This window comes from Tiliqua scincoides, chromosome 6 (genome assembly GCF_035046505.1).
Source record: "Tiliqua scincoides isolate rTilSci1 chromosome 6, rTilSci1.hap2, whole genome shotgun sequence".
Lineage (NCBI taxonomy): Eukaryota > Metazoa > Chordata > Lepidosauria > Squamata > Scincidae > Tiliqua > Tiliqua scincoides.
The window spans coordinates 79,113,675-79,126,631 of record NC_089826.1 but is presented as its reverse complement, the minus strand read 5'-3'; the positions used below and the strand labels follow the sequence as shown (position 1 = coordinate 79,126,631).

Here is a 12,957-nt window from a genome sequence, read left to right as displayed (position 1 = left end):
ACCAGGGGTGTCAAACTTGCTTCATCTAGTGGGCCAAATAGCATTCATGGCGCCTGCTGAGGGCTGGAAGTGACATCATTAAGCAGGAAGTGACATCATTAAGTGACTAAGTGACTAAGATGATGGCCAGAAATAAGCCCTTTGTTCTCACATAGAAACTTATTAGCTTCAAATGTCAGAAAATGTGCAAATCTTGTTCATAATTTCAAGATATGAGAGAGCCCATCACGCAGGGAGAGGCCAATTATAATTAGTCCTGGATGAATTGCTTCTAGGGGCCACATTCGGACCACAGGCTTTACCACAGGGTCTGACACCCCTGCAGTAGACAATGATCTTGTTCATATGTTGACAACTAGGGATAGGCAGGCTAATTCCCTAATTAGTCCCTAATTCTACTCTGAATTACTTTGGCAAACTCTGGAACCAATATGTTTAGAGTCTGCATCTGGATTCTGGAATTGGGTAGGATGTGCCTGTCCCATCCCATCAATATAAAAACCAAATAGGATTTGTTCTGGAGTCTGTTAAAACATCAGATTTGATCCAGATTTCAGATCTTTGATCTTTCTGCTTCTATGGAAAAAGGTCCTCAAAGCCATGTCAGGTACCACCTATTTATTATTTAAAAGATGTGAACCCTGCCTTTCAAGTTTAGAAACCTCCCAAGGCAGCATGCAAAATAGATTAAAGAAAACAAAGATAAAACAAAATCAATTAAAACAAGTCAATAATAATAATGATAAAAAGAACAATCAGAAGTTAAACAATGTAACTGCTGCATAGGCTGTTTCTATAGCGGGCACAGAACTATTGGAAATCAGTGGGTTTCTAGTTCTGATTGAACTGGAAATTGGGAATTTGGCCTAAACTCCAGTTGCTGTGGGGTCACTTGGCACCATCCCTACTTCAAGCTTGACTTCACTTTTGAACAATTTTGGTTTCCATTTCAAATTCTGCAAAGCCTCCTGTAGGTAGAACAATTCCCAGCCTAAGTGATGTCAACAAAACACAGGAGTTAGAGATCCAAGTGTAAAGCTTCCATTTCAGTTCCTTCTGTAAGGATATCTCCTCACGGTCCTCGTACATGTGAGTAGCAAGTCAGAGAAAGAGCATGTCACCCTTATCATTGAACAATACCCAAAGCCCAGAGACCATAGACAAGCATGATTCAATAAATATTGATATACATTGTTACTGTGCAATTGGAAGTGACAATGACCTTTACCTTTCAATTAATTAAGATACTCCAGCCCAAGGGATAGTTAGCCAGAGGGTTTTTTGATCACATGGCATTAATTACAAATCCCCATAGGCATTTTTCAGAGTTCAGAGGATGAAACTCTGTACTTGTGACTTTTCCTTCCATTTCCAATGGTCAAAACATACAACCAAACTACAGATTACATTAAAAGTATAGTTTTACCCTCCTTCTTTAAAACAAGCAAACAAACAAACAAAGCATTATATACCAGCAGGAGAGCAATTTTGATCAGGATAATAGAGGCAAAGCCCCCTCCCCGCCAAATGTTACAGTCCTGATCTCATTGCAGTTGCTATTTAAGTTTAGAAAAAAGAAAAAAAGACAGAAGGCCAAACTATACCTTCAACCCAATGCACCATAACCAAGGAGACTAGGAGCTCAATTCTATCTACTCAGAATCAAGTCCCATTATAGTGAATTCTCTATACACCCATCTGGGAGTCAGTTCCATTGAACTTAGTGGGACTTACTTCTGAGTAGACAAGCATAGGTTTGTGCACTGAAATGTTACAGGTACTGTAATTAAAGCCAAGGTCTTGACTATTTCTCAGAATGCCTAAGAATCACCGGTTTGCAGATCATACAGAAAAACACCTGGTGAAACAGGAAAAAGGGGGCTTGTGGCTTCATTCACATGGCCCATAGATCTTGCTCTAGGTAACTTTATTAGTTTTGGATCCTGCCATGGAAGTTGGTAAAGATGAAACTTGAGGCCCAATTCATAGAAGAGCATCTATATGAAGCGGCTGATGAATGAAGCCTCTCTGTGTTGGCAGTGGTTACTGGTTCCAGTAGCTGCTACTAGCACTTGTGGCAGGACAGGCACTCTGCAGTCCCCGACACTCTGTCCTGAATTCCTGCAACTTGATTGGGCCAAGGGGAAAATGGACAATAAGCATTTTTGCCCCACCTAATCAATACAGTATAGGAAGTATTGCCTGGGTCATTGATTGCTAGAATAGGACACGGTTGGATAATGATTTGCGTGTTTCTTTTCCACTCTCCACATGCCACTGTGACTCCATCTGACCTTTTTCCTTTCAACTCTATGTTTTGTTGAAGGACTGGCTCACATGCCCATCAGATCAATGATCCTTTTCCATGGTGCACAGCAGCTGTGCATTCACCACACACATAAGGCAAATCATTATGTTGGCATTCTATGTGGAGGGCACCTTTGTTTTTCTTCTCAAACCTTCTCAAGATGGGGAATCAAGCCACCAAGTGAACAGATTTACAAGTGGTGCACCAGCATGATACATTCATACAGTGGTGAATGCTTATTCCTCCAACACAGGAAGAGGCGTATTTGCTGGGTAAGCACATAAGAAGAACCAGTTCAAATTGGTTTTATGGTTTCAGGTTATGTCATGCTTCCAAGCTACCCCAAAGACATACCTGCATGTCTTTGAGCCATGGCCTGAACCTAGCCACAGATACAGCTCCAATGTTACCATGACTCATTTTTCAGCCATTTCAAACATGGCCATTGCCAACGCAAAGATGCAACTGTTTCTATTAAGAGCTCAGTTCTCATCTGGTGGTATCCAATGTCAATGTGAGGGTGCTCCTAGAGCCAGTTGGTGCAAACCATTGGGGACTTTTTCTTGCATGTGAACGAAGTCTGAGAACCAGTCAGAACATGGTTGTCTTAGCTTTGGAAGCCTCACCACAACATAGTGTGAGTTCATGGCACATAAGATAGTCAAACAGTTTCTGATCTGTACCAGTTTAGGATGTGGGTGGGACTTCCCATTACTGAATGTTTCCCATTGGGGGGAAAATCCTGCTTATCCAAAAAGAATTAAGATTCTCAATAATCTAGCTTTCTATTCTTTTTGTACATGGAGGATTCATTGTGTTTTCCTACACACCCCTGCAATCTGAAGTGGTAGATTCCAGGAACAGTTTAACTACCCCCCCCCCTCCATGATTTGAACTAGCCCACAGTTTCAGGACCTTTGCTGCACCTAATTCATTTGGTACTAATATATGTGCTTATAGAACATAAACCAATAATTTACTTACTGTTCTTGTACTAAGATTCAAAGCCGAATATTTTATGTCACTGAGAAATTACTCATGCAAAAAGAACAAATGCACCTCACCAGCATGGTTTCTTATAAAGAGAAAAGAACTAATACAAACTATCATAGTACAATCCTCCCCCACTCTCTTTTACTTAGCAAGTGTTGCTTTGCAAATGATTATAGCAAAGTTGCGCTTTTCAAGCCCACAAGGATTACAACCTTTGAATCAAATTCAACAATTACAAATGCAATTATGAATTTTCTCCTCATGAATCCAGCGTCTCTAAGACACTTGATCAGCGCCAAACATGAAAAAATGACAGCCCTTGGTTGAAATATTATTAGTTAACTTCTGGTAGCTTTCCCTCGCTCCATGATATCTACAGTTCCCGGTTGTTAGCTAAGAGGATTATCAACATGCCTGGACTTAAGTGCAATCAGTTCTACAGTACAGCAAAACATGCGTAATCATTGCTACTGCCACCCTTAAGCAGAAATCCCAAACAATGTGAGACATTTGTGAGACATTGATGGAAATGAGACATAACTTACAAACGAAAGCTGTCACTTGGCTGGTTTGGACAATATTGTCTGGCAGCCCTGCACACCACACGCTTCATAGCAACAGTATGGATGTCCTCCCCCCTCCAAAACTATTTATCTAAACCCCTGGGAGTAGGTGCAGTTTGAACAGCCAGCTCCCTTTTTCAGAGTGCAAAATGGAGCACAAGCAGGGATTTGGATGTGCATACCCTTGAGTCCCTTCGGGGAGAAAGGCGGGGTAAAAATAAAGTTATTATTATTATTATTACCCTACCCATGCTATTCACTGTGTAGTGGGTGGGACCAGTATTATTCAAATCTTTAATAGTTTCCTTTCTATATTATGGTACCATTATGTACCATAATGTCAGCAGTGCAGTATGCTAGAGCAGTGGTTTTCAACCTTTTCATCTCATGGTACACCGAGAAGGTGCTAAAATTGTCAAGGCACACCACCTTTTTTTCTGCAATTGATAAAGCACATTTTACTGCCAGTGGGGAAGCTCATATCCCCCAATGGCCCTACTAATAAATGACCTTCCCCCAAACTCCTGAGGTACAGCTGCAGACCATTCAGGGCACACCAATGTACTGTGGCACAGTGGTTGAAAATCGTTGTGCTAGAGTTATACATAAAATGCTAGCCAGGCCTACTGAGCCTGTAAAAGGTAGCCCTGTAAAAAGTCAAGTACACCTTAGGGATCACTCAGTACTCCCTATGGTTGCACATTCTCCACATTAACGGTGGGCAAAACATATTTTCAGTGCAGCTTATCCATCATTACTGTTCATCTCAATGAGGAACCTCTGACAATCTTCCAAAGAACACCTGGAGATCCCTCCAATGTGGCTTCAAAAGTACTGAGTTAACTGGCTTAAAGCTTGTCACTCTACAAATATTATTAGGTATATCTTCCAACAACATTTTTTGTGCCCAGAACCCAATCCAGAAATAAATCCCTTTACAACAAAGTCCTCAACACTAACTACTGTCAATCTGGTGATCTATCGCCTGCAAATCATCTCATTCACCCTGGGAAATCTGAAGAAGAATAGCCCTCTTACAAAATAATCCACTGGAACTCCAGTGCTCTCTCACTAGCCCAAAGCAGCTTAAGGAAAGAGCATGACATACATCATTGATACGTCTCTTGTTTATACACAAATTATGAAAGGAAGAAAGCATTCTGTTCCCCTTGTCACCTTGAAGTCTGTTCCTGAGCAGAGAGTGATGCCCTAATTTATCTATTTAATTATCATAGGAGGAGTGCTATAAAATAGTTATCAAGCTCATTTTTTTTCCATGAAAATGTACAAGGCTGTAACACAGTAATATTTCACTACAAATAGTTTCACGTCTAAAAGCCTCTCTAACTACCCATATTTTTTAAAAAGTAGCCCTTTGGAGTTGTTGGATTGAGAGGCATTATTTTTGATCCAAAATTATTAAAAATAAATACTGGAGTGGTGTAGGGCAGGATCCTGGCAACTGCAAAGAGTGCTGAAAGAATCCAAAGATTGTGGCAGATGCCAGAGACCACCAACCCTCCCAACAAAATCAATTTTGTAGAGAGAAAGGTGTTTCTCCACAGCATTTTACCACAGTTATATCTTGCCCTTCCTCCAAGGAATTCAGGTGTTATACATGGGGTTATCCCACCTTTCCTCACAACACCAATGGAGGTAGCATAGGTAGAGTGATGGTGTCTGGCCTGAGGCTAGTCAATTAGTTCTGAGGATCCACTTGGAACTGAATTCAGATCTCCCAGGTCTGGTTCCATCACACCATCCTCTATGCCACACTGGATCTCAAGTGGTTAGGCTTGAGTCACTGGTTACCTGCCTCTTAATATTATTATTATCTTAAATCTTAGTAATGTATCCCCACACACTGTTCCAACAGATCAATATGGAAAGTTCACAAACTTACTGTTAAGGAAACTCATTTGTTTCTGTTAGGAGAGGAAAAAGCTGTTTAGAGAAATACACCTTATGGTTGTCACCTGTGGCTTGACTGTCACATTAACATTCACCTATGTAAGCATAATGGAAGAAAAGTGAGCTGTCCTGTTTCTCTTCCTTTCCCCTCCTTCCCCAAACCATCACCTGTATCTCCTTGGCATTATTTCTTGACTAGAAATTCTGGATGCAATGAAGTTAGTGCCTAAACTAATTAACAGGTTTCCTTGCTATCATAATAAAGAAGGAAGGAACAATCCAGAGCAAACTGATGACTTTTTGGGTTTCTAAAGCATAATTTTATCTATTTGAACCCTTTATTCTGCCTCTATGGAAAATGAGCATTTTACAAAAATGTGGTTAATTCTTAGGGTTTAGTCTAGTAATCTTTCAGGTATACAGTCGGATCTTGGTATCTGCAGGGGATCTGTTTCTGGACTCACCATGGAAACCAAACCCCATGGATAAGCAAATCTGCAGGTCTAGTGCATAGGACCACCAGACACAACTGGAGATGCCACATCTGGAGGTGTCATGACCCACAGTCACGTCTGGAGGTGTTCTGAAGCCTGCAGAGGCTGCGCACAATCTCTGAGGGCCTCATAAAGGCCTCTGGAGGTGTCATAAAAACCAGAAGTGCCTTTTTGGCACTTCCAGAGGTGTTTCTCAGACAGGCCTTCTGGAAACAATGGGGCCTCCAGCCGTCTACCACAAGTTAGGAACTTGTAGTGGTTTAAATCCGTGGGTCCCGAGTCCATGGATACAGAGGATGGACCTGTGCATATCTCCATTCCAAGAACAGGTCCTCCTTCCATGCTCTGAAGTTATCGATGGCTGTTGGAGTCTTTTTGTTTCCCAAATCTGGGTTTCTGCAAAAGCCTCTCTTTTTTTTCCAGGAGATACCTTTTAGACTACAGAATTATTTATAGGAACTATCTGTGGTAGGGCCTTAGGACACAATCCTAACCCCTTATGTCAGTGCTTTCCAGCACTGGCACAGCAGTGCCAATGAGATGTGTGCAGCATCCTGCAGTTGGGTGTCACTCATGGAGGCCTCCTCAAAGTAAGGGAATGTTTGTTCCCTTACCTCAAAGCTTCATTGCCCATATATCAGTGCTGGAAAGCACTGACATAAGGGGTTAGGACTGTGCCCTTTGTCCATTTATTCAGACTCATATCTTCTGAAGCCTAATTGCTGCAACTTAAACCATATACAGCTATTTTATCTTTTATCCAGTTTATTCAGTTTTAGTTTTATTCTCACGTCTGTTTCTTTGGTGATAGCAAGGTATTATCAAAAATAAAAAGCAGCTGTTCCTAACAGCTGGAACTCCTCAAGTGATTATCGTAGGCTGCTTGATTACTGACTTCACAGTGTTAATTTGTAGTTCGTGCTAGAGTTCTGAAAGTTTTCTGTCTACTGTATTATATTTTGTATTTACAGTATATATATAGAAAACTTAAATGAGGACATCTTAATCTATGAACCAATACTTGCACTAAATATATTTAATTGGAAGCATCAGAAAGGACATAACTTCTACTTAGACACAGCACAGCAAAGGGGTGTAAAAGTGGGATAGGGAAGTGATACTTGGGTTGTGTGCAGGGTCTATTTTTTGTATTTATGTTATAGATCAGTGGTCTTCAACCTTTTTTGTGCCACAAGTCCAATCAATCAATCAATCAATCAATCAATCAATCAATCAATCAATCAATCAAACAAGTGCAAGACTGGGGACCCACCATTGATCCTATCCTCCTCTTAAGACCCTATCTGCCCACCCCTGTTGCCGCTCACTCTCCTCCCCCATTACTCCCTCCCAAAACTGTTCACTGTAATAAAATATTCTTTTTAGAGACAGTAAATTACCATGAAGCCTGGCACTAGTGAAAGCTATTTTAGCTCAATTTTTAAGAATCTGAGCAGGACTGAGACACAATCTGAATAGGTACACCAGATGCCCCCCCTTTTAATTGGTGGTGCTCTAGTCCAGTGGTCTTCAACCTTTTCTCATTCCTGTAAGTTGCCACAACCCCACAACTGAGGCTTCGCGACCCCAGTGGGGTCTTGACCTAAGGTTGAAGAACACTGCTATACATTATTTGAATGTAGTATATTATATAGGTTTGCATTCTTCTATATTCAGATTAGGTTTCATAAAATTGGTGTCAGCTGTTGAAGTGCATTGGTGGCAGGCCCACTGGGAATGAAAACCCCAGCTATTAGAAGAGTTGCTAAGATGCTATCAAGATTTACTAAAATTCTTATTAATAATATTTATATACCACTTTTCAACAAAAAAAGTAGTTCACAAAGCAGTCTGCATAGGGAAATAAATAAAAAAAAGGTTCCCTGTCCCCAAAGGGATCATAGTCTAAAATGAGGTGCAGAAAAGACACCAGCAACAGTCACTGAAAAGATGCCATGATGGGATAAAGAGGGACAGCTGCTGTCCCCTGGATAAACCACTTTAAAAGATGTCCCTTTGCCTAGTTAGCAGGGATAAACACACAATCAGACACCATGCTATGAGTGTATGTCAAACCATTGCTCACAACAAGATCTGTAATCCACAGGTCTCTCTTTCCTTGGTTGGCAACCTTCAGTCTCGAAAGACTATGGTATAAGCCTACAGCACCCGGTATTCCCAGGCGGTCTCCCATCCAAGTACTAACCAGGCCTGACCCTGCTTAGCTTCCAAGATCAGACGAGATCAGGCATGTGCAGGGTAACAGTTGCTCTTTCCTTATGGAAAGAGTGTTCCATAGACTGTTTCCATTTCAACAATTTCCCCCTTACAGCCCAATCCTGACTAAAAAAAACCTCCTGCTAAGGTATCATGTCATTGTATCGGTTGGGGGTGGTGGTGGTGGTGGTGGATGGGACGGACGGCCACAGACACTACCTCAGGTTAAGGGAAGATTTGTTCCTCTATCTCAGGATAAGCCTCAGTTGCCCCAATGGGTCTCCCAGGATGTGTGTCAGCCATTTTGCTGGAGCAGATCTGAGAAACTGAGTGAGAAAACAAAAATAGGACCCTGGTGCACACTGGCATTGCTAAGATCCCCTCCCCCATTCAACCTCCTACCCTTTCCCTCCCTGTTCAGATACTCCCCATCCCATTCCCCCCACTGCCCACTCCTGATACCAACTTACTAGTACCAGCATGGATTGCCTCTCCTTCGATGCACATGTGTGGCAGTCAGCAATGTGCACTAGCGACCTCTTCATGCACACTGTCGCAGTGGTACTTCCACCAACAGAATGCGCATTCCACCAGCAGAACCACTAGTTAGGATCGGGCCCTTAATTTTCTACCCACTGCAATCCCTCAATGCTTTGCCCAGCAGTCACCCAGTACTCAGTTGTCTCTGGGTTTTTTCTCTCTCCAATAACCTTTATTGGCATATTAGAAGTTTACAAGAATAAATATAGCATAATAAATAAATACAGCTTACAAAAAGATGTTAACTTCTGACTTTATCCTTAGAAACTGCCGCTAAAAATTCCACCACCAAGTTGGTAATGGGAGGGGAATGGGAGGGGAATGTCTCTGTTCATTACACACAGATTAGGATCACTGAGCTTTCCAATAGAGGTTGGGTTGATTCACTCGCATCACCATATTCTGGAAAACACAAGAGTTAAATCATTCTGCAGATTCACTTCAAAGGAGAAATACTGGCTAAGCACTCATTAGCACACCAAAGAGCCGGGCCATGCCCAGCCAGCAGTTTTGTGGCTTCAGATCCAACATCTAAAGGAAACTGATGTGCCATCTCTTCTGTAACTGCATGCCCAGGTCTAAATGGGGGGGGGGGGGGTCAATAGTATAAAACAAATTATGGATTATTATTTAATATCATCAATGTGCACGCACCAACAACTTTAGTTCTCTCTTGCTCTGCATCCAATTTCCAGGATAAATTTTATGTTTTAGTGTATATCTTTATCTCTTGCTGAGCATGTGGGTTGTAGCAGAAGGGAGGGAAAAGATTCTATGCTGGGCTGCCCAATGGACCTTCCTCCCTATGACGCTTTTTACTCAACAGTTACCTCCTACTTACTGGCTTCCCTCACTCTTTGCACAACAATGGGATGAGAAGCTATTGATAGTCTAATGCAGTGATATAGCACCAGGCCTGTAGCCTGGATTCTAGAGATGGGGGGGGGGACTCTTTTTTCAGGGGGGGGCCAATTACATTGGGTATCTATACTGGTGTGCAACATGAAGGGATAAGTGCGGAGAAACATCAAAGACCCATAACTCCCCCAAATTTCATGAAGAGAAAATATTTTTGCGGGGTTATTGAAACGCATTCATTATCTGTAAAGCAATGTAACAATAATTTGCATAGAATCAATGCATATCTGTATGCAATGTAAAATGTATTTGTCTACATAGAAATAACATGCAACATATCCTTTCATTTTACACACCAGCACAGGTTTGCATTCCTGCAAAAGTAAAACATATCACTGTGATACAGGTAGTATTTGCTTGTATTGAAAGCCTTTCATTAGCTGATGACACATTGCTGATACATTGAAACATACTAAAATAAAATTTATTTACATAAAAGCAAGAGGAAAGATATGCAAGTCAAATACAGTAGTGCCATTGGAACATTAGTTTTGTACAATATTCATTACTTTTAAAAAGCAAAGTACAGAAGATCTGAATTACTGAATCTACCTAGTAGAGCTGAATTCTCCTATCTTTCTGAGAGTTGAATCTCCTTAGAATCAGATGTAGATCCAGTGTCTGCATGGGGGGGGGGCACTTGAGCACTACCTTCAGAGCTCAGGTCAACCAGGTGGATAGACCTGGACTCCAGGTCTACCAGGCAGGTAGACCTGGATTCCTAATTGAGCTTATAGCCTCTGTGGCTATTTGCTGGGTGGGAAGACCTGGGCTCCCGCCTGGACTTCTACCTGCTGTGGAGACCTGGGCTCCCATCTGGACTTGGAACCCAGGTCTACCTGCTGGGTATACCTGGGTGTTACCAAAAGGATTGTTTTGTTTAGGGAAATTATTACACTGCCCTTATTGGAACATTAGGATCGTAGGCTGGATAACAAGATGGCGTAATGCAGAGAAATTCCCTTTTGCTTAAAGAGGAGATTGAGAGAAAGATAACTTTCAACAAAAGATTATGGTTTATTACAAAAGAACAAAGGTAAAAATAATGCACATGGAGAAATGATATTTCTTGGTCCTAATGCTTGAATCTAATGTACCTAGCTTTCATGGTGGTTGCATGTGAAGAGTATTTGGTGCATCCGAGGAAATGAGAAAAAGGAAGGGTTGTAGGGAAGGATTTTAGGGGTCCCTGCTCTCCCAACCCCAGCTGCTAACTAAAGATGGGGAGAGAATGGGGAGAAAAAAGGGGGGAGAAGAATGGAAAGAGTTCCAGGCACAAGATAGTTACCTGTCCTGTAGAGCAGTTGGAGTTGGGGGGGGAGTCCTGTGGAGAGGACCCTCTGACACAACACAGATGTGCTGGGCCTTGGAGAGAGAGAGAGCATGTGAGAGGAAGCCCTCTCTTATAAGGGGTTGGGAGACAGACTGAGCTGGATGGTAGCTTGGTCGCTAACGCAAGGCTGGGTGCTTGGAGTATGTATACATTTGAATGGGGATCAGGATGACAGTTATCCAGTGGGGTCAACAGCTGGTTTCCTAGAAAGGGGAACTTACAAAGACTGAGTAGAAACAATACCAACACAAGGCAGTTCAAGTTTGTATACAGTAATGTAGGAGATGCTTAAACAGTGATTGGATTAAAACACAAGACTTCCTCCCATAATGTATGACTGTGGGGGGAGGGGTTGTGTAACCATGGGCTTTTGTGTTGGTACAATACAATGAATCGGTAGCACCAAAATCATTTGCATAAACAGTGATTGGATTAAGACACAAGACTTCCTCGAATAATGTGTGACAATGGGTGGTGGTGGTTGCGTAACCATGAGCTTGTGGTTTGACTAGAGTCCTGGAAATGTGGCCTGTATGCTGGGAGAACAGTTTAGCTTGCATATTATAACCAGATATAAAGAAAATCACAGCTAAAAGGCAAAAGGGGATTTTCATGTAACATGGAGGTCTGGTCTAGAGGGTAGAGCCTCCATTTGCCTGAAGATTAACATCCACAAAGTCGCCAGTTCGAGGCCACCGGCACCGTGCGACCTTGAAGCAGCTGGCAAGCTGCAGCTGAGCTGTTCCATCTGCTCGGAGCGTGGGAGGATGGAGGCCAGAATGTTAAACCAGATCGGAGTGTAACACCTTGAATGTGGTGGTTCTTGAAAGAGAGAACCTTCTTTCAATTTGTAAAAATCCCTGCGTGGATTTAAAAAGCCTGCCTGTGTAAACCGCCTTGAATAAAGTCTTGAATAAAGATCAAGAAAGGCGGTATATAAATACTGATTATTATAATATTATTATTATGGGTTCCGAATTGAGTTTATAGCCTCTGTGGCTATTTGCTGGGCAGGTAGAACTGGGTTCCCACTTGGACTTGGAGTCCAGGTCTACCTGCTTGGGTAGACCTGGGCTTCCAATTGAGCTTATAGCCTACATAAGAACATAGGAAGAGCCCTGCTGGATCAGGCCAAAGGCCCATCTAGTCCAGCTTCTTGTATCTCACATTAGCCCATCAAATGCTTCAGGGAGCAAAAAAAACAGTAAGACAAAACCTGTGTCCTGGTGCCCTCCCCGGCATCTGGCATTCCAAGGTAGTCTGCTTCTAAAATCAGGAGCTTGCACATACCTATCATGACTCGTAACCCATGATGGACTTTTCCTCCAGAAATTTGTCCAATCCCCTCTTAAAGTCATTTAGGTAAAATGCCATCACCACTTCCTATGGTGGAAGGTAAAATGCCATCACCACTTCCTTCCACTTCCATCTCCTTCCAACCACCACAAAGTTTCACAGACTAATTAACACACTGGGTAAAGAAATATTTTCTTTTATCTGTCCTAACTCTCTCAACACTCAATTTTAGTGGATGTCCCCTGGTTCTGGTGTTATGTGACAGGGAAAAGGGTATCTCTCTCTACCCACTCCATCCATCCCCTGCATAATTTTGTATGTTTCAATCATGTCCTCCCTCAGGCCACTGTGGCTATTTGCTGGACTTGGAGCCCAGGTCTACCT

The 12,957-nt window shown here is 42.2% G+C and overlaps 1 protein-coding gene and 1 pseudogene across 2 annotated transcripts in view; both read right to left on the bottom strand.

The window, feature by feature from the left end:
• KCNIP4 (potassium voltage-gated channel interacting protein 4) overlaps positions 1 to 12,957 on the bottom strand; it is a 213,121-nt gene that overhangs the window by 98,274 nt on the left and 101,890 nt on the right. The gene's annotated exons all lie outside the window — the stretch shown is intronic.
• On the bottom strand, positions 8,427 to 8,546 carry LOC136656684 (5S ribosomal RNA; annotated as a pseudogene).